This window comes from Marmota marmota, unplaced genomic scaffold (assembly GCF_001458135.2).
Source record: "Marmota marmota marmota unplaced genomic scaffold, marMar, whole genome shotgun sequence".
Taxonomy (NCBI): Eukaryota; Metazoa; Chordata; class Mammalia; order Rodentia; family Sciuridae; genus Marmota; species Marmota marmota.
The window spans coordinates 12838578-12866566 of record NW_025999853.1 but is presented as its reverse complement, the minus strand read 5'-3'; positions in this window follow the sequence as shown (position 1 = coordinate 12866566).

Genomic DNA, 27989 nt, shown 5'->3' with positions numbered 1-27989 from the left:
ATCCAATCAATAAATTGGCCAAGGAACTGAACAGAAACTTCTCAGAAGATGATATACAATCAATCAACCAGCAAATATATGAAAAAATGTTCAACATCTCTAGCAATTAGAGAAATGCAAATCAAAACTACTCTAAGATTTTATCTCACTCCAGTCAGAATGGCATCTATTAAGAATACTAACAACAATAAGTGTTGGTGAGGATGTGGGGAAAAGAGCACACTTACACATTGCTGGCAGCACTGCAAAATAGTACGGCCAATATGGAAAACAGTATGGAGATTCTTTGGAAAACTGAGAATGGAACCACCTTTTGACCCAGCTATCTCACTCCTTGGTCTATTCCCAAAAGACTTAAAACAGTATACTACAGGGACACAGCCACATCAATGTTTATAGCAGCACAATTCACAATAGCTAAACTGTGGAACCAACCTAGATGCCCTTCAGTAGATGAATGAATAAAGAAAATGTGGTACATATACACAATAAAATATTTCTCAGCAATAAAAGAGAATAAAATCATGGCATTTGCAGGTAAATGGATGGAGTTGGATAATATAACGCTAAACAAAGTTAGCCAATCCCAAAAAACCAAATGCCAAATGTTTTCTCTGATATAAGGAGGCTGATTCATAGTGGGGTTAGGAGGGGAAGCATGGGAAGATTAGCCAAACTCTAGATAGGGCAAGAGAGTACAAAAGATGGTATAATGAGACATGAATGGTGAAGACATGAATGGTGTGAATATACTTTGTAGACAAGCAGAGATATGAAAAAATGTGCTCTATATGAGTAATATGAATTGTAATGCATTTTGCTATCATATAAAACAAATTGGGATAAAAACTTTTTTAATAAAATTTTTAAAAATTATACTTAAACACACAGATACATTTTTAAAAATTACAAGATAAGCAAATGAAATACAGGAATTCTTTACTTTCAAGTAGACATTGTAGGATTTTCTGGACAGAATTCACAGAGAATACTGTGCATATTTTAAAAAAGAAACTATATCTACTCTAATAATAGTATAACACTTTACAGGTTTAACATCCCTAATCCAAAAATCCAAACTCCAAAATGTTCCAAAAGCTGAAAATTTGGGGGTGCCAATGTGATAGCATAAGTGGAGAATTCTGCACCTGATCTCATATAAATATTGTCTATTCATGCTTTGTGTATAGGGTATATGAAACATCAATGAATTTCATGTTTACTTTTCTTCTTTTTTCATTTTTTATTTGTTTTAATTAATTATACATGACAGTAGAACACATTTATGCACTTTGATATATCATACATAGATGGGGATATAATTTCTCATTTTTCTGAGTATACATGTTGTAGAATCATATCAGTCATGCAGTCACATATGTACATAAAATAATAATGTCTGCTTCATTCTACTATCTTTCCTATCCCCACATCCCCTCCTCTCCCCTCTCAACGTTTACCATTGGGTACCATTCCCAAATGTGTGCAAGTCTTATTATATGTGTGCAAATATCCAAAAAAAAATTTTTTCAAAAAATATCCAAAATTTGAAACACCTCTGATCTTGAGCACTTCAGATAAGGGATAGCCAACTTGAATATTCATACATAGTTCTAATATTTAGTAACATTTGTATACATGTCCTTTTATATTTTATCAACCCTGTGAGTTATAAAGAGCAAACATTGTTATTCCCAGTTTATGGATGTGAAATACAGAATTCAGAGGAACTGGAGACTTTAACAGAGGTGACCCACCTCACCTTACATTGCTCAGAGCAGAAACCACGCCACCCCACCCTGGTTAGAAAGTCAGATAGTTATTTCACTGTACTGTGTCACTTCTGCCTCCTAAGTTGTGTCCAGATTTAGTTCTTCGCTTCATTTTTTAAACGCGTGGTATATAATTATGGATTTATGAAATCCCAGGGAAGAGACTGATAGATTCCTTCTTTTTTGCCTTTGAGTTGACCACACCAAAAAAAAAAAAAAAGGAGCAAATTATACTCTTACTGAGACATTATTGCTTTGTTGATTTTCATGTTTCCTAAAATGAATATTTTTTTGTTGTTGCACCACAGTCATTAAAAGCAACAGAAGATCTGATTTGCAGAAACATTGGGATTGTTTCGGAGAAGCTGCCTGCAGGACGTGGGCTATTGATATTCTTTTCTCAAGCTGGAAACCAGTCTCTGGAGATCAGTGAGAAACGTGAAATCGCAACAAAGACTGGAAAACAAATTGATGGAGTCAGAGACGGCCGCAGACCCACAAATAGCTTTTCACACTGTTGCCGTTTTGGTTCAGATTTATACTTTAGTTTTGCAAATTGATTGGCAGGGGTGGAAGGGGGGATATCTGGTTTTATTTCAGCATTTTACTTTGCAGTTAAAGACCAAAGAATAGGTTTCCACACTCAAAATGGTTCCTTTTGGTTGCTTTGTTAAAAAATCACAAAAGCGCCTTGAATTTTTCCCCCCAAAGGAGCGCAAACGTTACCTTGCAATCTTGGGAGCAAACTTGAAGAGGGTTATGTGACCGTCTTTGTACGGAGGTTTAATATTTTCATAAAGATCCTCTCTTTGGGTCCTCAAGCATTTGCCTTTCATTTTGTTTTATTGAATTAGGCTGCAAGCACTCAGGCATGAAGCGCTTTGTCATCTCTAACCAGGCTTACATTGATTCCACGCATCCATAGCCTACTCTGGGTTTATTAATCTATACATCTATTCCACAGAAGAAGAGAACCCTCTAATTTATTATGTAAAAGGATAAGCTACCCTCCACATCCCATTTGCATGCAGGTGTGCTTAAAAGTAGATTTGTTTCTCGGAGCCGGCTTCTTTGGCAGCATTAAATCAAAGGAAAAATGAAATTATATTGTGATTTTTCATGGTGGATTATACTACAACCATGACAAAAGCAGGCCAATATTTTGACTTTTATTTCTTGAAACACAAACATTTTATTAGAAAGAACAGCAGAGCCATATAAGCAGGACTCCGCATATATACACCCTCAAAAATGCAAAATTTTTATACTAATAATTCACCACCTGCTACTCTTTTGGGTCACATTGTCCACAGCCAAAGCAGAAGATTTACTGGGACAGTGAAGGACTTTATCTGAGTGGTCACAAACTTACTTGGCTCCTAAATATCACTCTTCTCAAATATTCAAGACCAAAATGTATAAAATAGGCAACAAAATAATCAAGAATCTCAGAGTCAGAAGACCTTGCCTGTCCATCATGACCTGTCAGTCGGTTTAACCTTTCTTGTATTCTTGCATTTGAAGCAGGATAACTAATTTAATGTGGACCCAAGGCCCTTTCCGTAGTCACAGAAGTGTTTCTGTATCTTTTCAAGCTTCTCCACCATATTTTGATTGAGGGGAATTTTCTCTACTAAGGAAGACAGGGATCTGGTTCCACTCTGCAAATACTTGTTGCAATGAACTGAATGTTTGTGTCCCCCTCAAAATTCATATCTGAAACTTTAACCCCTAATGTGATGGTATTAGGAGATGGGGCCTTTTGAAAGGGACTAGGGTGGAACATTCATGAGTGCGATTGGTACCCTTATAAAAGGGACTCCAGAAGGCTCACTTACCCTCCTTCCACCCTCTGAGGATGTGACAAGAAAGCCACCTGTGAGCCAGAAGAAAGCAGGCCCTTGATAGACACCAAACCTTCTAAAACCCTGAGCTTGAACCTCCCACCACCAGAACTGTAAGGATGAAACATGTGCTGTTCAAGCCACCCAGCCTCTGGTGATTTGTTATAGCAACCTTACTGTGTCACTCATGGGTGCCAGGCACTAGTCCAGGAGCTGGGGACTGGTGAGGAGCAACTCGGATGAGATCCCTGCTGTCATGGATGGTGAACACATGAATAAATTTTAAAACTCAAAAGCAGTAAGTGCAATGAAGAAAATGTAATGTAAAGACGCTGGCTGACGTGGCATGGGATAGGCAGCAAAGGCCTAAGCTGATAATTTCTATCCTCAGAGTTCAGTCTAGTGGGAAAGACAGGGAAGCAATTATAATACAATGTGTTCAGTGCCTTGATAGCAGTGTGCTCTGGGACAGGAGAGGAAGGTGGGAGGGGTGGTAGGACCAGTCACAAATTAGGTGCCAGGCAATACAGATTCTCATTCTGAACCTGTTCATTAGCAAGATCCCTGTAGAGGAAATTTTATTCATATATTAGTCATACCATCAATCAATCAATCAACAAACAGTGCTATAATGTTCCAGGGCAGTATGCTAGGTACAAGGATCTTAGTTGAGGTGGTTTGAGTTGCTAGTAACAGAAACTTAACACAAAAATCTGAAAATGGCTTAAACAAAAGGGATTAACTTTAGGAACTGACTTCAAATACAGGAGGGTAGTCAAATGCTCAAACAATAAAGCATTCCTTCTCCCTCTCCCCCCACCTTCCTCACCCTCTATCCCAACTCTATTTACTGTCTACCATTTCAATCGATGAAAGTCCAGCAGATAAAGAGATTCTCCCTTATCAACAGTTCCAATAAATGTTCTAAAGACGATTGAAGACCACATTCACAGTCACATTCCTAGAACCATCTCTCTGGCCAAGGATGTAATCAACCTACCTGAGACAGGTGGACGGAGACGAGGGAGGGGATGGTCCTCCAGAAGTCATGTGAGAACTGAGCAGGGAAAATCCACAAATATCTGCTACAGGATGTGACCCTGGGCCAAAGAACTCACCATCCTGGAGAAGGAATCAATTACTCCCCCTGATAATCACAGTCCCGGTAGCTGTGGGCTCCTCTATGGTGTCTTCAACTCTCACCTACGTTGAGCTCTAGAAACTGTCTTTCTCTTGTGTGTGTGGCTCCTTCCCTGCATTCCTCAGATTCTTTTCCACATGCACATTGGGATTCCACCTCCTGCCCCCTCTTCTCCTCTGACTCTTCCTTCATCCCACTTGGGGGAAATGTCTTCCCACTAATACTCCTCCTCCTCTCCCTGTCTTGCTCTCACTCCCTCTCTAGGGCCATGTGATCTAACCAGGGAGATTATGTTGGTTAAATTCAAGAATCTTATTCTTCCAAATGTGGTATATAGGCACAGTGGAATATTACTCAGCCATAAAGAAAAAAAATGAAATGTTGGCATTTGCCTGTAAATGGATGGAACCAGAGACTATCATGCTAAGCGAAATAAGCCAGTCCCAAAAAAACAAAAGCCGAATATCCTCTCTGATACGTGGATGCTGACACACCATGGGGAAGAGGGGGGACATGGAAAGAATAGAAGTTCTTTGGATTAGACAAAGAAAAATGAAAGGAAGGGAGATGGGAATAGGAAAGACAGTAGAAAAAAATCGGACGTAACTTTTCTATGTTCATATATGAATACACAACCAGTGTAACTCCATGTACAACCACAAGAATGGAATCCTAATTAGAATAAGTTATACTCCATGTATGTATAGTATGTCAAAATACATTCTACTGTCATGTATATATGAAAAGAACAAATAAAAAAAGGATTTTATTCTTCCTTGAATTTTTCAAGAAGACAAGCTTAAATCACAACCATGTCTTCCTGTCCCACCGTCACAAACTTGATCAGCAGCTTTTGGTCTGGCCCTTGTGCCCACAGCATGTGTAGATGACGGATGGCTCTGGCCACCGTATCTAGCTGCAGTCATCAGGCTCAGAAATACAAAACCATGGCCCTCCAATTATAGATAACCTTGCTTGCATTTTACACATAATTAAATTTTTCCCACTCTTTGCAATTGAGTTCCATCTCTCAGTTTGATTTCTTTAATTGGTCCCACATCTTGAAGAAGCTCTGTTCACCATTTGGTACTTGATACATCCCATGGGTCTTCATTGCTAACAGTGATGCTGCTGTTTCTAAGTCTGTTTTATAGAGGGATGCATATGTGTCCCTAATTGCTTTTATTTTTAATGGGAATTTGATGAGGAAAGTTCTCATATTTTCTAAAACATTCATCATAGAATAAATCCCTGTCCCACAATTATGCTCAAGACCTTAAGTCACTTTACAATAGGTTGGTTGGGATATATGCTTTGTCCATCCTCATATTTGTTGAATATAAAAATCAATAATGCCACCACTCCACACATTTATCTAATGTAATAATCCATACCAATACCTTTCCTGGTATTTACTTAATATAATAATCAATAACAATCCTGTTTGTTTATTTGATACCATTGATCAGAATCTTATTCTGACCAAGTCTATGTGCGTTATCTACCCTGAGTATATATGCAGACTGGACCATCCACCCCCTATTATGTCCCCCTCTTTTTCTTGCTCCCCACTCCTAGTCCTAAACAGAACATCCTCTCTCTCTTTGCTCTGGAAGGTGAAGGTCAATAAATCATCATTTTGGGGAGGCAACCTGTATTACTTGAACCTCTCTCTACATTATTCTAGGGACTGTGAAAAAAAAACAAAGAAAAAATGTAATTATATAATTACATATGAAACTGTGATATGATTTAGCCCTACACTTGATATAGTAAAACTAGTTGCTACAACAGAGAAGTCTCGAGATCCTGATGGGTAAATACATGATATGTTTGGCTTCTTCTCATCCAACAGTATCATATGGTTTTTCCTGGTACTACAGAGACCTAAGTTCCTTCCATCTTACAGATCCACCCTCTCCTAGAAATTCACAACCCTCTGCCTTCAGCCAGAGGATGGATACCATGTACAGACCATTTTAATAAGTTAAGCCTGAAGCAGCAGTCACATTTCTGCCTATGTTTCTTTGGCTAGAACAACTCAGTTTCATGTTCATGAATAATTGCAAGGCAAAGCAAGCTGAGAACATGGTCCAGTTGTACACCCAGTGAAGGGGAATGTATTGGAACAGTAAGTCCCTGCCACTATCCCATCCTTGAATTGCTTAGGGTTCAAATAAGAAGACAAGATAAAGGGTTAACAATAATGAGAAAAGAGAGATCATTTGAGACTGGATTAGTCCCTCGAGACTTTCTCAGAAGAGACTTCTAAAATGAGTAAAATAGGGAGGTAATCATGGAGAGCCAGATCAAGAAGTAAAACAATATAGTGAAAGCAAAATCAGAGCTAGAGAGTGGCAAAGGGATCTAGGAGACCATTTTGACAGTTGCACAGACTCTATGCCAGGAAGCAAATAACCATGTACCTGGCCAAGAAGCCTAGAATGAGATACCTGGCTAGGACCACTGACAGCCACCATGAACACATGTTTGCATTGCACTGGAATCCCTCAGTCCCTCCAAAGAGCCCAGTGCACTTTACTACCTTTTTCTAAGTAATCTCTAAATCTCATCTGACATTTCAACTTCAAATGTAAAATGTTAGCATTGCCTGAAGGATGTCCCTCACTAATTTGGAGTTTCTCAAAGAACAAGTGAAAAACAAATATCCAATTCTAAGAGGCCAGTATTAACCTAAGTAACCATTTCACTTGTAAATTAAATCACAAGTCTTTGCAATATAACAAAGCTAAAAAGTCAATAAGAATAGGATGCACCAGTTAGGACACATAGGCATGGATAATTAAACATCTTGACCAGGGACCCAGATTTATAGCAAAATCAAAGAGGAAATAAAAGCCAATCATTCTCACTTTGGTCCAACTTCTAAAAAAAACCACAATATTAGGGGGAATCACAGTTCTAATAAAATCTGCCTGACCAATTAGGACATTTCTAAAGGTCAATTCACATGTGGTCCCAATAGAAGTCCTTTGGGGGTATATGTTTCTAGACCTTTTTGGAAGGACTCTCTGGTTACCATGGGAACACATCTCTGCCTCCACCTGTTCTGATGTTCCAGTGAGCTCCAACACTCACCTTGTTGAAATGAGAACTACATCAACTCCACTGTATATTTTACTACTTCATATTGAACACTAATCAACGCAGTCCTGTCCCTTCATAGCAATTTTAGGGCAATGACTATTTACTTTTAGGGGATTTTGAATACTATTAAAAACTCAAAGGAAACTATAGCTCCTTCCTGTCCCCTGCTATCTAGAAAAAAAAGCATACGCTTATAAAAGATGTTTCAATTACATATAAAGGAGGCATTCCTGAGAACCTCTTATAATTTAAAACTCCTATTTTTCAGCATCAATTTTCCTTAGGAACAACATAGACACCTATGCAGCAGCACAACACACTGGTGAAGAATATCAGCTTCCTGTACCAACTCAAATTTCCATGTTACAATGAGAGAAATGGTGCATGGAGAGTTCAGGCAACTTGTCATCATCATCCATCTCTAGGAATTAGCAGAGTCAACCTGGAATCCATGTATTCTACCTCCAAGGATCTTGGACACACACACACACACACACACACACACACACACCCATAGTGAGATTCTGTCCCCACTCTCCATTCCTGTTCTAGACACACACACATACACACACACACACACCTTTTCTGTCTACTTTCAAATACTTGGGTAGAGTGGAACCAAATTCTGGCCTCCTCTTTCCTGAACTCAAGCCAGGCTACTTGGTTTCTTCTGCTGCTAATTATTAAACCATCAGTATGGAAGTCCCATTATTTTTCTATTTTTAACCTCCATACAGCAAAACAAAGTCCTCCTGGGCTTGATATTGTTTTACACTCTCCAGACACCATCCCAGAACATCAGCCTTCTCTTAATATATTGCAGCACTGGATTTGCTAAGATTTGCCATAGACATCCCACAGGTTGGGGAAAGAAAGACTACAATCAAAGCTCTTTTAGTCCGAGTTAATAAAGGTCCACTTTAGTCTTCAACTTAAATGTCTTATTTTTTTTTTTGTTTCATATGAAGCTAAAGCTCAAGATCATACCACATTAAATCAGGAGACAAATATTTTGATTGATTTGTTTTCTGAAATTTAAATCTAATAATCTAATAACTCATACTTCATTAAATCAACTGGCATATAATCCACAATAAACCTAAATATTATTTAATACTTTTTATGCTTAATCCAGATGCATAGTTTTTTTTTGGTGGGGGAGTGTACCCAGGATTGAACTCAGGGGCACTCAACCACTGAGCCACATCCCCAGCTCTATTTTGTATTTTATTTAGAGACAGGGTCTCACTGAGTTGCTTAGTTAGAGACAGGGTCTCACTGAGTTGCTTATTTAGAGACAGGGTCTCACTGAGTGCCTCACCATTGCTGAGGTTGTCTTTGAACTCGTGATCCTCCTGACTAAACCTCCCAAACTGCTGGGATTACAGGCATGCTCCACCATGCCTGGCCAGATGCATAGATTTTAAATGATATATTTATTGAGTTCCCCACCTCTCCAAAGGGGCATTGTAGCTGCTAGGCACCTTTATATAATTCCAGACTGTGTATCAAGCTCCAACCACAAGGGAAAAGTTGAGATAATTTTCACCCTATCTGAACCTCTTTTCTCATTTCCCAATCTACTACAAATAAACACTTATTTCTACGTAAAATAGCCATTACTACTATTGAGTACAATTTAGCCTATCCCCACACTACTTCAAATAAAAATATGAATCTGGTAAAGAGCATTGTGTTTGCTCTGCAAATTGCAAATGAAACTTTACGACCGATTCCTTAACAGGCTCTAGGCATCTTCCAAAAAGAAATTTGAAAGCTCCCTTTAGTGCCAAACACTCTCTCTATCAACTTTATGGCTTACCTTTTCTGACCTGAAAGTTTTGAGTGTGGGACCTGAGTTCACAGGACTTAAATGGAGTGAGAACTTTTGTAACCATGCAACTAACATTAAGAACTGGTCCAGAACCACTGAAAAACATGGATCCCTAGCAAAGACATAGGTGAAAGTACCCAACAGAAATTCCTCCTGAACTCAAAGTACAATCATATCGTCCCCAGAGGGGCTGGGGATATACCTCAGTTGGTAGAGTGCTTGCCTCACAAGCACAAGGCCCTGGGTTCAATCCCCAGCACCACAAAAAAATAAAATAAAAGGCTCCCCCAGAGACAAAGACAACTAAAGACAAGCTCATAATCCAAAATTGTAAAACACACAGGGAAACCTGCAGCCCTAAGAGAGCAAAGGGGGATTTATAGCTGGCAAGAATCAAGATAATCATGATCTACAATGAAATTTCTCCAATAAGTGTGTTAGTTGTGTTCTACAAGTTAAAGGAAGACAAAATATTATCAAGACAAGGCCAAGATGCCTGGGGAAAAGACACACACACCTGAGAAGGAAAAAAGAAAAACAAAAAAAGACCCAATTTCTCAAAATAAAAAATTGCTATGGACTGAATGTTTGCGTCCACCTAAAGTCCAATGGTGGGATCCAAACTTCCAAAGTGATGGGATTAGGAGATAGAACATGTTCGAGATGATGGGACTAGTCCTTGGTAACAGAGGCCAGGAAGGCAACCTTGCCCCTTGTGCCACGGAAGGACCCAGGAGAAAGACAGAATTTGAAACAGGAAGCAAGCCCTGTTTTCAGTCACCACATCTGTTTACCTACACCTTAATCTTGGACTGCTCAGCCTCTGCAACTGTGAGAAATAAATTTCTGTTGTTTATGAGCCACCTGGTTTATGGTATCTTGCTATACCCATCCAAAAAGCTAAAACAAGATCCATAGACATTGGAATAATCCATTTATGGCTTAAACAAGACACTAGAAATAACTAAAAAAGAAAAATAGTGGTTTGGAAAGTAGAAGGCTAAAGCAATAACACCAAATAGGGAAAGAAATAATTAAGAAACATAAAGGATAGAATGAAAGGCTTTAGCATAAATATAATAGGGATTACAGAAAAATAAAAAAGGTACTTGGAAATGGTGAAATGTTTGCATGAGTCGTTAGATTTTAAAGGGCATAGGGAGTTCTTAGGAAAAAAAATGTTTATTTAAACTAATGCACCAAAAATGAAACTGTAGAGAAACAAAACTGGAGACAACTTTTAAAGCTATGTTGGAAAAACGACTATTTACATACACACACACACACACACAAACACACCAAGACAGAAATCAAGCTGACAACAGATTCATCATCTGCAGAAACAGATGCCGGAAGACAAAGGAAAGTATCTTAAATGCTCTCAGTAAAACAACTGTCAAACTGGAATTCCCTAACCTGTAAAATTAATATTCAACAGATGAGAATAAAATAAGGGCTTCCTGACATACAAAGAATAAGGGACTTTGCTCTTCATAGAGCACCTCCCGCCTCCCCAGGAAAGAACCACTAAACACTGAACTTAGCAAAAATCAAAACATCAAAGATGGAGTGGGCTGCGAGAAGTAATGGTGGGGAAAAATTCAATTTTGGATTGCAGAAGTACATAGATCTAGACTCTAAAAAGTAATAACCATAGTAACTAATTTCAAGGGGTTATTTAATAATATAGTATAACCAACATAAGAGAATAACAATAACATAGAAAATAGGATGGTGTTCAGAGGGAAAACTAAAGCATTCTAAGTTTCTGGCTTCTTTTCAGGAAAATTATAGGTGGAAAAAACAGATTTACAAATGTGGAAACGTAGTTAAGAATTCTTTTTGCTAAAGTTTCTGACAATAAGATTTTCCTCTTCTCAAACAAAATTAATATCAATCACTTTAAAGGCACTTTTCAAATATTTTCCTCCCATTGGAGCAGATTAGCATTTCTCAAGAAGTTAAAAGAGAATTGCTTATGTCCAGAGATGAGGAAAGTTAACCTGCTTCCTCCTTACATGTTTGTGAGCAAGTTCACACAGAATTAATTGTGTTACTCAGCTTCCAGCATTCATGTTTGTTTTCACCAGTGATCCAAACTCTGAAATCCCTCATCAAAATAAATAAATCATCTCAGTAATTCATACACTTTACATATCAAAAAGAAAAAAAATATTTGCCTTCAGAACTGAAACTCCTAACCAGGTGTGGTGGCGCATGCCTGTAATCCAACTACACAGGAGGCGGAGACAAGGAGAATCACAAGTTCAAGGACAGGCCTCAGCAATTTAGTGAAGCCCTAAGCAACTTAGGGAGACACTGTCTCAAAATAAAAAATAAAAGGGCTGGGGCTGGGGTTGGGGTTCAGCGGTAGCACACTTGCCTGGTATACGTGAGGCACTGGGTTCAATTCTCAGCACCACATATAAATAAATAAATAAAGTCTATCAACAATTAAAAACTTTTTTAAATAAATAAATTAAAAGTTAAAAAAAAAGAGGGCTGAGGATGGGGCTCAGTGGTAAAGCACTCCTAGGTTCAATCCCTGGTACAAAAGAAAAAGAAGAAGAACTGGAAGTCCTAAAAAGCCCTCAAAAATGCTATCTCTTTGGGAGACTGAGGCAGGAAGATCACTTGAGCCCAGGAATTTGAGGCTAGCCTGGACCACAGAGCAGAGCAAGACACTGTCTTGGGGGGGGAAAAAAAGAGAGAGAGAGAGACATTTATTAAATTCAGCTAAGAAAAAGTTCCCAAGGACTCCTTTAACCTACCTTAGGAGGCAAAATCTACTGCAATAATAATTAATTATTATTTATGAACTAAGAAATTCATCAGCATCAGCACTGCCCTATCACCAACGAAGTCACTGGGAAAGTCACAACTTGCAGAGCCTCTCCTCACCTGAAAAAAAAAACAACTGTGTAACCTTCAAATGACATTCCAGGGGTTTATTGCCCTAACTAGCCACTGCTGCCTCAAGGAATCATTTGTACTTGAATACAAGTTGCTAAAAACTTAATTTCGCTCTTCTTCTTGGTGCTTTTGAGACTAAATCGCAATTCACAAAGACAATTATTAAGGTCTGAATAGGAAGTGTTTAAATTAAAGATATCATGTTCACATTCAAGAATTGTCGGAATTGGTCCATTAAACAGCAGCCTTGAATCAGGGTCTATATTTTTATTTGCTTCATTACTTAAAGCTAAATGGCAGTTAATAGCTATATTACAGTGGTTTAAAAATTCTATTGTTTACATTGTTGATGTTGAAAGTTAGCTTTGCATCGACTCACCCACAATTCCTCCTATTCATTTAATATTGATTAAATGATAAATGGTGGTTTGGCTGAATTCTCTGCTTTTGTATCATGTTTTGTTTTTTTGTGTTTTTTTTTTAAGGAAAATTGGAAACAATCCAATGAGGAAAATGATTTTATTACTCTAGAAATAATGGATTATGGCAATAACCATCTCGTCATCTTGACAACAACCAGGGTTTATTCTTTCCCTTATGTAACAGATCTGTTGCCATTTGGCTGTGATCTGCTCCATCACCTCTGGGACCTAGAATGGTAGGACATCTCTGCCTGGGACAACACAGTCACCATGGAGGAAGGCAAACGATACAGGAAAAAACATGGGGTGGCTCTATAAGCTGGTGGAAAGTGCCACACACCACCTCTGCTTGACTGTATTGGCCAAAACAAGTGTCATGCCTGAGATTGAGCTCAAGAGGAAAGAAATACATAATGCTCTTGCAGGTAAAGACAAAAAAGAAAGGAAGGACACAAAAACCTATGGGTACAGTTGTATATACACTGTAATGACCATGCCAATACTTTTCATAAATATGAGGTCAACTCCATATATGGCTTGTTTTCCAGGGAAACTTTTTTTTCTGTATTTCTTCATGAAGAAAAAAATGTGATCTTCCTTCAATTAAAAAAAATAGATAAGTAAAACTTATGGACTTGAAATGTTAAGCATGACAAAAGCAAATTTGGGTTCAAGATTAGAAAAACTCAGACTCCGTAGTCAGCGAGGAATGAGAAGAAATAGAATGTCCATTGTAGTAGAGAATTTTTTAATTTGATCATTTATTAAAAATAAATTTTTCAGGGAAACTTTCTAAAAGAATCTCAGTGAAAGTTTACATTTCAATTTCATTTTGCATAAACTCAAAAAGTGAAGATTTAACTAATTTTGACAATTTAACACTGCCAAAATCAATCACCACCACAGGCATTCTTAAGATTTGTATTTCAAATTGTGGAAGAGATTAGACAGTTAAGAGAATTTATTTTAAGTCTTAAAAAATACTTTAGTTGCCAGGCACAGTGGTATACACCTGCTCAGGAGGGTGAAGCAGGAAGATCACGAGTTCAAAGCCAGCCTCAGCAAAAGTGAGTTGCTAAGCAACTCAGTGAGACCCTCTCTCTAAATAAAATACAAAATAGGGCTGGGGATGTGGCTCAGGGGTTAAGTATCCTTGAGTTCAACCCCCAGCCCCGCACCCCCAAAAAAATACTTTAGTGCTATGAACTATTGTTTAAAAAAAAAAAGAACTAAATTCTCCAGCAAATTATCAGCCTTTGAGACTTCTCTCTTTTGTTTTTATCTGAGGAAGTAAATTTTATTGCAGAATTTCTTGTTATCATTACAGAAGGGTCACAAATGAGAAGCCACACTCTTGCTCTGTTTAGCTGTCAATAATATTTTACCATAACTAGCTTTGGAAATGTGGTGACCACGGAGACCCCAGCTATTTTATGACTACATGCCAAATCCCAAACTACATAAAACTTCAGCCCAAGAGGGATTCCCAATTTGCAGATTCAGAAGAATATGAAGAAATTTTTAGCATGACAATCACAATAAAGAGCAGGAATTAAAATAAGTTCCAATGTGTAGCTCACCTTTGAACTACACATTTCAACATTTAACCTTCAATTCAACATAGAATGAACTCTCAAGTTTCACTCATTCAATAACCATTGTTTTAATCCTCTTAAGAAGCGATTCTGTTTATTCTTCTAGGAAATGTAACATCAGCCACATTCACTTAGAGTACATCCTGTAAATTTCATTGATGGACATATTACATATAGATAATCAAAAAATTGGGAGAACATGAAGTTAAACAAAGTAAGTCTATTTACTGGAAGGTTCTCAAAAGCTATTTTAAAAAATCAACATACAGGAAGGATCACCACAACAGAGCTGCAGCCTGCAGTACCTGCAAAATCACTGGATGACTAAACCCTTTCTTTTAATTGTCTGAGAACAAGTAGGACTGTTGTTCCATGGAAGTGACTTTGGAAAGTGCTGAATTAGACTCTTCTAGATAATGTTTACATTAGTAATTACCGTCAATATATTCTAGAATTGACGCCTTCGTGAACAACATCTGTTAAAATTGTTAAATGATTCCATTTAGTCAGAAAATAACTAATTAGGCAGTAATGGCCATTACATAGCTGATTCAACCATGATACTGCAGATTTCTTTATTATTCATCTTTTTAAGATTGGATTTTTTTCTTTTTTATTGGTGCATCATAATTATACATAATATTATGATTCATTATGCCATATTCATACATGCACTTAACATAATTTGATCAATCTCATTCCCAAGTACCTTCCCTTTCCATTCCATCCTCCCTCTCCTATTTGCTCACTCTACTGATCCTTTCTATGATTATTATTATCATTATTTTAATTAAAGCACATGCTTATATGTATATAAACAAGTTCATTGTGATATGTTTGTACGTGGATATAGCATAATTTTCTAGATTTTGTTCATTCCCCCAAACTTCCTCATGCTTTCCCTTCCTACTTCCCCCTTGATTCAACTTCCTGTACTCCATTGGCCTCCGCACTATTTTCATGAGATTCCTCTCTCCCCCTTTCTTTTCCTCCTCCTGCTCCTCCTCCTTCTTCTAGAAGACATTTAACCCTTGACTTTCTGAGTCTGGATTATTTCACTTAGTATGATGTTCTCCAGTTCTATTTATCAGCAAAAGACAGAATTTCATTCTTTTATATGGATGAGCAAAACTCCATTGTGTATATACACCACCTTTTCTTTATCCATTCACCTTTTGACAGGCACCTAGGCTGGTTACATAACCTGGCTATTGTGAATTTCACCACAATAAGCATTGGTATGCTTGTATCACAATAGTGTGCTGATTTTAGTTCTTTTAGATAAATACCAAGGAGTAGGTCATATGGTGGTTCCATTCCTAGTCTTTTGAGGAAAATCTGTACAGCTCTGTAAATTGGTTGTACTAATTTGCAACACTGTATAAGTGTATCTTTGCCCCTATATTCTCACCCACAGTTATTGCTATTTGTATTCTTGATGACTGCCATCCTAACTGGAGTGAGATGAAATCTCAGTGTAGTTTTGACTTATATTTTTCTGATTACTAAGGATGTTGAACATTTTTTCATACATTTGTTGGCCATCTATATTTCTTGTGAGAATTATCTGTTTAGTTCATTTGTCCATTTATTGATTGGTTTATTTATTTTTTAGTGTTGTCTTTTGAGTTCTTTATATATTCTAGATATTAATCCCCTGTCAGAAGAGTCGCTGGCAAAGATTTTCTTTCATTCTGTAGGCTTTCCCTTCACTCACTCCTAATTATTTCCTTTGATGTTCAGAAACTTTCGAATTTAATGCCATCCCACATATTGATTCTTGGTTTCATTTCTTGAGCTTTAGGAGTTTAATGAAGGAAGTTGGTGCCTACTCCAATATGGTAGAGCATTGACTTTTCTTTCTTCTAACAATTGCAGTTTTATGGTCTAATTCCTAGGGCACTTTTGTCAAAAAGAAGATGACCATACTATATGGATTTGCCTCTGTGTCTTCTATTTTGTTCCACTGGTTTTAGACCAAACTTAAAGAACCATTTGATGACAACATGATTAATTACTCCATTATCTATCAGGAATTTATAAACAGAGCGGGGAACGAGAAGGAAAAATTAATCAGGGAATGCTCTCATTGCTCCTATTGTATTTTACCATTATATCATATTAACAATGTCATGCTAATCTAGTCTCTGGGTCCTGTAAATGACTCTGAAATCATCTACATAATGAAAAGAAGCAGAAGTTTCTCCAAAAAACTAATCCATCTAGAGCAGGGATTGCTTCCATTTTGTGAGAAGGAGCCAATCCGGATTTCTTTTCAAGGGACAAAGGCTTGAGATGCTGACAGTGAAGAACATAAAGGTGACCAGAGTCATTGCAACCCTCTTAACTCAGTTGGAGAGAGGGAATAGATGTCAGCTGTCTTATATTCCTTATCAATGGTTGGCATGGCATCCATGAAAGTAACTGATATTGCATGTCTAGATAATGACGTCATGAGATTATCATGATGTGTTGACTACCAACCCAAAACACCTTGTCAAGGAGGCATACCCTCACCACTCCATTAATACTGCAACCTAGGCCTTCCCTGTACCACCACCTACCCTACCACTGAAATTCCTACCTGCTTTAGACTGTTTTTCTACAACTCATGTTACCTCCTAACACAATGTTTAATTCTATTGTCAATTTCCTTCTACAAATTTAAGCTACTCTATGGTTGCACAAATAGTTATAGAATGAATGAAGAAAAATAAATGCTCAAAACTTTGTTGGTTCCAGGAAAGTTTCATTGAAAACACTTCTAAAGATGGCCCTCCCAGCAGTACCTGCCTCTGCCTGCACATTTCCTCAAGGGAAGAAGGACAGAAGACATCGCTGGGATTTCCCCAGCCCCAGTCTAACCTCAACATAGTGGCCAGAGAGATCCCTTAAAATATAAGTCTGATCATATCACTTTTCAATTCAGATAGCCCCCGATTTCACTCAAAGGAAAACACCAAAGCCTTCACAAATGGTTTACAAAATGGTGTAAGATCTGACCTTTCATTCCTGCTCAGACCTAACAGCAAGAATCATGCTCATCTCAATCCTGCTTCCAACCACAGGGCCTTTGCACCCATTATTCTTCTGTCCCTGAATGCTGTCGTCTCAGCAGCCATCCTCATGGCTCACATCACTTCTTTCAAATTTTTGCTCAGGTGGCAGAAATTCCCAAACCACCATATGGAATACTGAAAACTTGTCCCAAGCCTGCCCCCACTATGTGTCTGTTGTCTCTTATCCTGCTCCATAGCCTTCTTTCTTTTCACACTTAAATTGCTTATATTATGTTACTTATGTTTCTTATCTGTCTTCCCTTCCGAATTATTTTAAAGAGTCTTAGGAAGAGCAGGAAATGTTTATAATTTCTCTTTGCTTTTTCATCCTCAAGCCCTAGAATAATACCTAGCACATAATAAGCTCTCAACAAATATGTGTTGAATAATTGAAAACTGTGATTAAAACAATGTCTTTGAGGCAGAGATGTAGCTCAGTGGTAGAGCAATTGCTTAGCATGCACAAGGACGGGGTTTGATCCCCAGCACTGAAAAACAAAATGGATTTTTGATACACAAACTAAATTTTCATGCTAGCTCTATTGTTCATTAGTGCCTGTGTAATTTTGGTCAATTTTGGAAGCTCTCTGAGCCCCAGTTTCTTTATCTTTGAAATAAGAATGACAATACCTAACTCATGGAGTGCAAGCCTTAGATATCCAATAAATTGAGACCATTATTAGGCCAGGTGGCACTTCCAGAAACAGAATATAGGAAGAAATGACCAGGCATATAGTTCGGAAGTGGATTGGTGTTATGTTGGAAGATAAGAAATGGAGAGAGCATACACTCAAGTGCCCACACATTTCTAAGATGTACACATAAAACAAATATGTATTAAGGATAAAAATGGATATAATGTAACCAAAATGCTCTCCTACACATGAATAATACAAATAACAGTACTTAAAGCAGCTGACCAATCTGATGCTTTGAAGGTAAAAGTTGCTTTATAGACTTTACAAGATATTTTCAGTATGCACCATAAAGTATTTTTTTTCTAATAAATACCTCAGAATCAATACCTCTGCTATTTCAAGGTTACTCAGGTTACCTCTCTCTCATGCATTCTAGAATGTCATTTATTGACTTTGCACTTGACATTCTTCCCTGAGTCTGTTAGACTGGACTTGGCAGCAAGGAGAGGCCATATGGTGCCCATCCATATGGATGCGCTGGCTGGATTTTAGAATCTTATTCCCCATTGATGTTCCTGTTGTGTGAACAGAATAACTTCTATTTAAGAGTAGAAGACGTGAGGTCCAGCCTTGGATATTGTGTCAGTTAGAAAATGAGCTCAACTGTGAGTAGCAGAAACCTGAAGACAGGGCTTAAATTAGTTGTGGTATGGCGGCTCCATGACCTCATCATAGATGGTCCATCGCTCTTCTTTGCCATCTTTGAGTTGCAGCCTCCTTCCTCAGAGCTGCCTCATATTCACAAAGGGGCTACTGCAAATTCAGATGCTTTCAGCATTCGCTCATTCTAGGTAGGAAGAAAGGGAAAGAAAAGAAATAAAGGTAGCATGCCAACTGAGTCATTGCTTATTTTTAAGATTTCCCAGAAGACCCATCCAATAACTTCTGCTTGCATTTCATTGGCTAGAATTTAGTCATATATACCTCCCATCTTCTAGGCAAGTCGGACAATTGTTTTTAGCTAAGTATGATGCTACTCCACTAAAATAAGGGTTCTAAATAAGAAAAAAAGGGGTGATGAATATTGAGTAGTTATTTAGCAGCCTCTTGTCCAGATAGATTCATTATTTTCTACAATGGATAGAAGAGTCCAAAAAGATGATTGTCATAGATTACTAATGACTGTGTAGCTACTTTTGCACCAACCTAGAAATTAAAATACTCCTTTTAGTTCTCCAAGTGGTGGTATAGATAAATTGGTTGGTTGGTTGGTTGGTTTTAAGACAATCTTTAAACTGAAATCTACTCCTCTATGACTCCAGTTCAGCTTTTGCTGATTGTCTCCATTTGGCTGGCTACATAGGTAATTCCAGCTATTCCTCACTGGGCGCTGTAGGAGGAAGTACTTCTCTGAACCCCATTATTAAGATCATGATTACCGCTACAATGCTTCTGGATCAGAAGCCCCCTTGTGTGACCAAGAACCCTGCCTGTATCTTACAGACACGCAACACATGCTGTAGATTTGATATTTTGTTTTGCACTTAGAAAACTCTCTAAGAATACTTTAAGCACTCATTAGCTCTTTCAGGTCACCAGGGAGTGATACGGGTACATTTTAACCTTGCCAACAATTTCTGCGGGTACCAGTCCAAGGACTCATTTACAAAATGGTCCCTCAGTTGCCTGGAAGAGTTCTACAGCTTCAGAAAGTGCCTGACTTACTCTCATGCAGTGGTCCATCCACTCAGATCTGGCTCCAAAAAATAGAGACAGAGAATTTCTTTTGTTGATAATTATTTTCTCACACTCTTTGAGAGATGGGATTGCATGAGAGTCAAAAACTTGTTCTGAAATCCAAGTGCCTAGCTCCCTGGGACAGAGCCATGAAAGACGCATGTCCGCATACTCACGCACACACACCTTTCCCTCTCTTCCATTGCCAGTCCTTTCCTTTTGTTCTCTAAACAAACTGGAGCCCACAACCCACTCTGCAAAAGATAAGCCTTTAATTTTTGGCCTGACTTCTTTTCCTCCTTTATGGATACAGCTCTATGGGGCTTTCAACTTGTCAGATATAATCTGTTCTGGCTTCACAGCCTTGAGAGGACGACAGCCACAGAATCTGTGGTGTCAGATGAAAATGGTGTAGAATGCAAATGTGAAGCAATCGCAGGGGTGAGGAACATGAGGTGCTCCCTCCCCCCAGAAGGAATGATCAAGACACTGGACCTGAAAGGAGCAGTGGCAACAAATGACACGAGCCCCCATGGACAGAGCCAGAGCCTCAGCTGGCCATAGTGGACCATTTCCAAAGGCTGTGTGTCATCACGTCTCTCTTGTCACCCCCACCGAGACATTTTGGAAAGAAAACCAGATCGCCCTTCCTCGGGATATGCTGATTCAGACAGACAGCAAGGCTGGGGTGGCTTTGGTGAACATTCTCTGGAATGAAATGAGTTCCCCTGTGGTCCGCTGCCCTGTTAACTGTTAAACTGAAACTAGAGGAGCTCAGAGTTGCTAAGAGATTGTCACATTGCTGCGGGAAGAATTTACACAATCGACGCCCTCAGGCAAGTAGTGCTGAATCTGTCAGTATTCAAGACTGGGTAATCTTTTCAGCTATTTCTTCATTCCAGCCTAAAGTGGAGCACAGCCTTCTCTCTGCAGAATGAGCATCTGTACTAGAGCCAGTTCTGGGGAAGGGTCAGGTTGGCATGGGTTCAAGGAAGGGCTGAGCCCAGGGACAAATCTGGAAAGAAGGCAAGCTGCCAGCACTAGGGCTGTGGACAGCTCCGGGGAGAGGCAGGAGAAGACTCGGGAAGGTGAGTCAAGGCGAGAATAGAAGTGAAGAAATCTCCCTAGAAACTGGCAGACTAGGCTGTTAAACTTGCTGAGCAGTCAGTCCATCAGTGGAATGCACATCAGAGGTCAGGGCAGTATCCAGGGGCAGCACATACGTCGCTCAATTTGCCTTTGCCTTTTGGCTGCAATCAGATAATCGACATCCATAGTCCCAACTGAAACGACAGAGGGACCCATGGAGGTAGCCAGTGTGGAAAAGCAAAACGCAGAGAAGCCAAGGTGAAACAGCAGGGGGAAGGGAACATGGGCAGAGCTGCTGACTGACAGCTTCCCAGTCCCCAAGAGGCCTGCTGGTTATTTCTTCCCATGAGTTCTCTGAGCTCCCTGCATCCTTATTACCTGACCTGGCAGCTCTCTAATGCCACAGTCCCCCACATTACGCACAGATCCCATTGCTAGATTGGACTAGTAGTTCGAGACAGAGTTTTTGGATTACAGAGAATAGAGACTCACTCAAGCCACCCTAAAGTAGAGTGAATTTTCATAAAAGTATCTATGAAATGGGTCCAGAGCCACGGAAATGACTCCCTCACTCAGAGCCTTCCATCTCTCTCTGATGCTGCCTCTGTCCCTCTTTGTCTCCACTCTGTCTTCCTCTTCATAGCAACTGGTTTGTTCTTCCCTTCCATTCTGCATAGTTTTCTTCTATTTCAAAGGTTCTTGTTTTGCTTCTTCCCAACTTCAGCCTGCGGTGACCCAGCATGGCCTTACCTTACCTCATAGCTTCTGGTTATAGATTCCTTCTGTTTCAGATCCCACTGCTAACCGTAGTTTCTAGTTCAGCTTCAAAAGAGAGAATATGATTAGCCCTGCTCATCCTTTTGCACCAGGTCCCAGGCTGCTGGCCAGCCTCTGATTTGACTATTCTTGGATCAAAGTCCATCTCTTATACAACTGGCTCCAGCCAGTGGGGCAGGGTCACATAGTATCAAACCCAGCAATCTAGGCCTGCCTATTTAGAAGAGGCTGTGAGCGTGACAGATGCTTTAGCCAACTTGTTTCGTATAACAACCTCCCTTTGCTACAAATATCCTTAAAATATTGTCCTTTGGAAGGGGGAGAAGAGGAGATATTGTCCTCTGTTTTTCCAAGAAACAATTAACTATGTGATAAAGCAACCTATATTATTATATATCTTATTATATTAACAAATATGTTATAATTTCAGTGGCTTTTGCTTTTTAGAAGTTTCCAAATGTTCCATAGGTAATCTGTCCTATTTTTTACAATCAGAAATATTGCCTAAGTATAAAAAAATAGCATCATTTTACAGGACAAATGTATTTTGATCATCAACTATGTATCATGCTCTATGCTAGACACTCTAAATACAGCAGTGAACAGAAAGGGACCTCTCACCATGGAACACGAGCAAGCACATAATTTTCAGCCAAATCAGGACATTTTTGAAAGTGGAAAGGGTGCTATTAGTTATCAGACCAAGACTAAACTGAGACCTGCTGAGTAAATCTGGGCATATGGTGAATATTTCCATTTATGTATGCCAGCTGACACTTTAGTATCCCTATATTTGAGCTGAGGACTACCAGACATAAGGCCTTAACTTTCCCCTTAAACATTAATTTCTAAAATCAAGAAATTCAGAGAATATTCCAGGAAAGACTTTGTAAGCAGAGAGGCCCTTAACAGCGTCCCTTCAATCTCAGCATCCCATCCTGCACTCTAGAAAACATCGGAGTCCTAGTTCAACCAGAAAAGGCAAGGGAAAGAAAGAGTAAGAGAAGACATTAAAATTTTTGATGGCTTCCCCTGTGCACCAGCTACAGGGTTGGATGCTTTCCATATGTAATCAAAATTAAGCTCATGGCAACTCCATGATAGGGGCATTATTATACCCATTCTGCTGATGAAGATACTGAGGCTCAGGGCATTTACTTAAGTTGCCACAGTAACAGGTTCAATATTGAGACTAACATTTGATCCCAACTCTAGCTAACTCCATTGCATCAAGCCACCTCTCAAAAAATTAAATTTTAAAATTTAAGACACTGAAACATTGAAAACCCTGCACTCCCCCTTTAAAATAAATGTGAATAGTTATAGGTCTGTCCTTTCAAAAGTCTAGTTATAGTGGTCATTTCTTCTATATCATCAGCTTCTCAACTGACTCCAAGCAGAAATGAAGAAAATGAGTTTAACTGGAACTGCTTCTTGGAACATTTCTCATGATCCTCATGTAGGTGGTATCTGAATTTGCCATGTAATTTGAAAATGAGATTTTTAAAAGCAATTAAAGGAAAACATCTGAAGAGCACCGTTAGCCCAGGGGAAAAAAATACTCCAACTGCTGAAAAGCATTTGCAACTAATTTCCTATCGGTTGAGACAAAGAAGAGTAATTCTATTGATACCAGATTGGTTAATTAGAGCGATATGTCAAATTCTGGTTGACAAATAACATCACAACTCAAATCTCTGTTCACTTTAATGGGATTTGATCTGCATCAACTTTTTCAAAGCATGAAAGTGGAGAAAAGTAGATTTTGCTGGGAGGGTTTTCCTATGTTTGTTTGGGCTTTTCCAATAGTTCTATCTATATGTATTGCCAAAGGAAAGGCACTTTGAATCAAAAAGTCACAGGGGGGAATAAAGGACTCTTGAAATAAAATCACCTCTAAGATGTTTTTTCACTACCCTGTGTTACCAAAATTCATTTACAAACTAACATTAAAAGAATGTCAAAAACATAAAAACAGCATCAAAAATCACAGTGCATCTGCAATTTATTTCATCTCTGCTTCAAATCCCAATTGCGCATTTTGGACTAACTGTCGTTGGAGAGCCACATTGAAGATTTTGCAATCGGAAGGCCCTTCTGAAATAGAAAATCTCTTTTTTATCCTAAGGTCTTTCTTGAAACAAAAAAAAAATATATTTTGGAAGTGCTGAAATTAAAGTTCACCTTTGTGTCCTTATGTACTTAAAATTTGAGAGATGAGGAGATAGAAGAATAGAATTTGATGAGGAACGGAACTTTCTCTAAGATATGAAGGTTTGGGTTCAGTACACAAATAGAATGAGTAATTTCATTTAACATAAGAAGAAAACAAAATCCCTTTGTGCCAAATAAGTAAATGATGTATCTATTCCAGAACTTTCACTGTTCTTTACCCTTTAGATCTGAAGCTGCAATTCAAACCAGTGTTTTAAAATACTCAGGGTCTTTATGCTCCTTCAGTTTCTTCCATTAGCAGGGAAATACAGTCTTCTTTCATGTTGTGTAGCTGATAACAGAAACTGGCTAGCAGAAGAATGCCCCACCGAATTCACAGTCAGCGGCTTTGCAGAGCTGAATTGTATAGAAATAAATGCAACCACTTATTGTCTCACTGAATTATGGATTTTAGGAAACTGTTTAATAAGGAAGAAAACACTTACGACGGCTTCTATTGAATTTTGCACACACAGAAAACTAACATGAACCAGGAACTGATAACAAATTTTGCTAGAAAAGTTAAATTGTAATTTCATGATAGTTTAGAACTTAGATATCTTTACAAGGACAAGTCCCATAATTACCTACCCACATGTTAGCAATCTTGGAAGTGTAATTATATTTTTAAGCAGTCAAATCTTTCTTTACCTGCAACTTTAGATTAAAAACTTTTCCTACCCCTGTGTCCTTTATTTAGCTTCTGGTCTAAAGAAAATAATAGCCTTCCAAATGTGTGCCACTACCTCTCCTTCAGTTGCTCAATTGTTCAGGAAACTGTGTTGTCATCAGAACAAGATTACAAGTCTCTCAGCTGATGGTAAAACCCTTAAGAATTGTGTCTTAAAATGAACTCTGCCTTGTAACTACCAGGGCACTTGGTACAATCACAGGCACAATGCAGGCCCTTAGAAAATGTTTTTTAATTGTTTTGAACTTATACTGTAAACCTGACTCACGAGAATGTCTGTGAGTTGACTCTTATGTCTATTTGTTGCTTTTTAGTTGTTCATACTTTTACTTTTGCTGATAACCCATCAAACATCAGCCACTCTGGATGATTGGAATGAACCTGAGACAAATGATTGGAATAAACCCGAGACAACCTCTGTGCTGCAGCAGCTTTCGTCCAAAGAAAACAAATAAATAAATTGGCAATATTGTTCAATGGCACCGAATGTGATAGAAGCATTAGAGAGAAGCACCTGCTAACTCAGAGGAGGATTCAGAGCCCCTAGCAGAAGGTGATGTCTGAGCTGAGATTATCGTATAAGCTGTGAACAGAGAAAGGCAAGGAGATTCCAGTCTGCCAAGGTCAAGACTTCAGAGAAATATCATGCATTGGGGAACTTCAAAACAATTCGGTAAGGCTGGAGGATTGAGTGTACAGTAAGCAAGAGCAAGAGGACACAGCAACTGCGAAACAAGTGGGAACTTTGAGGCTTTTAGACACCTAATGACTCTTTTTTTTTTTTTTTTGTTACTAGGGTTTGAACCAAGTAGTGCTTTACCACTGAGTTATATCCCCCGTCCTTTTTATTTCTTAATTTTGAGAAAAAAAAATGAGAAAAAGTTCTCACTAAATTGCTTAGGGCCTCACTAAGATGCTGACACTGGCTTTAATGTTGCAATCCTCCTGCCTCAGCCTCCCAAGCTGCTGGGATTACAGGCCTGAGCCACCACAGCGGGCTGCTAACTCATTCTTTACAGACAACCTTGCAAGACAAAGGTTTGGATGCTCCTGTGTTCTTTTCTATGGCAAAGAATTTTAATTTCTCCTACTCCCCAACACAGGACCATTGCTAGGACAAAGATAAATCAAAGAGGTTATGCTTTCAATTTGGGGAAAATGATTCAGCATCTATTATTTTCAGGGTTAGAGCATATGGACACAAATGCATAATAGACTCCTTTTCCTGCTTCTACTCTTTCTTCCTTTTCCTTCCTTAATCCTAGATTCTGATCTCAAGTATATAATGTCATTCATGAAAGTGGAGTGGGGAGGAAAGAATAAGGGGAGAATAGGTATGAGAGGATATTAATTTTAAAAAGATAACCGTGGTCAATTCTGTACAGAAGTGTTCCCTCTGAGTCTCCAAATTATTAAGAAACAATTAAATCTTTCTGTGCTATATGCTGACTCTAGAACTAACTTTTCAGTAAGCATTTGCCAAATCATAAAACAGAACATTGACAATATTGCTTTTTGATCAAACTAGATATATCTAAAACTGAAGTTTCCTGTAAATAAAATGATCTCAACTTGCTTGTGAACAATTTAATGAAACATAACCAAAACTTCAAAATGTTGCTTGTGAACAATTTAATGAAACATAACCAAAACTTCAAAATGTTTTAGACCTTTTATGCCAACTTTTTTTACTTCTAGAAAGTTATCCTTAAAGAATAAATAAGGACTTTCACAAAGATTTGACTAAACATCATCGTGTTTTGACCATCATCAGGACAAACATTATTTATGGCTAAACACTGCCAAAAAAATAGTCCCCACCATAGCTAGTTTCAGACACTAACATGAAGTCATTGAGTGTGGATTTGGGAAGAGGGATACATTATCTATCTCTCTCTCTCTCTCTCCCCCCCCCCGCCCTCTCTCTCTCTCTCACACACACATACACACACACACAGACACACACACACACACACACACTTTTTTCTCAGCAGCCCATTGGCCAGGATTACTCACATGGCTTTGCCTACCTGCAAAGGAATCCAGGAGGAAAACACTGGATATTGGTGAGCTCAGTAATGTTCTCCACAACATTCAGTCCTTGGACCTCTTTCCTACCTGGCAAATCATCATAGAATCTTCTTCAACAAAAATCATCCTCTCCCTAAAAGAAATGCTACCACTAGCTTCAAAATAAATACTTTGTTCTCACGTCTTATATATAGAATACACAGATATCCTAAACTTAAACAAATAAAATTATTTCTGATTGAGAGGTTTGGGGATTTTAATAATAATAATAAATTATTATTTCCTATCAATTTGTATTTTCTAACTTTTCCATGATAAGTATGGGTTGCTTTTGTAATAACAAAAATCACTCTATGTTTAAAATGTGTGTGTGCATTTATATATATATTAAATCCATATGGCTAGACACATATGAATGCTTTCCTTACATAATTTTCCATACTGCAAATGCTTCTTATTTTGACTCCGAGATGAACAAGAGGCAGAATAAAGAAACTTGGTTATGGATTCTCTTGCCACTCCCAGCACCCATGCAATCCTCCTTTACAGTTCTCTCCATCTTTTCCTAAAAAGTGCTGAAAGGACAGCACATCTAACTTTTGCTTGGCAAAGTTAACTGGAATCCGGATATTCTTATGCATCCCCCTTTACTCCAGTCAAATGCATAGTGTCTAGATCACTGTGCCTCAGGCAAAACTAATTAATGTTCTCTAAACTCCTCCTGAGGCCACTGATTAATGTCCAAAATGTGGAAATATGGGAATTATTCAAGGGAAATTTTTTTCTGATTACCTCCATTAAATTGTCTGAAGAGGGAAAGTGCCTTAATGAAAAAAATTGGGGGGCTGAAGCTGTAGCTCAGTGGTAGAGCGCTTGCCTATCATGCGTGAGGCCCTGGGTTCAATCCTCAGCACCACATAAAAATAAACAAATAAAAAAAAGGCATCTGTCCATTTATAACTACAAAAAAATTTTTTTTAAAAATTGGTAGTCAACTCTTTGATTTTCGTTTCCCATCTCATTTCCATGATCAGAAATTTCATCCTCAGAATACAGAAGAAGGTTTTCCCCCATCTATGAAAAACCATGAGTTGAGATGATTTGCTCAATGCGGGGGGGGGGGG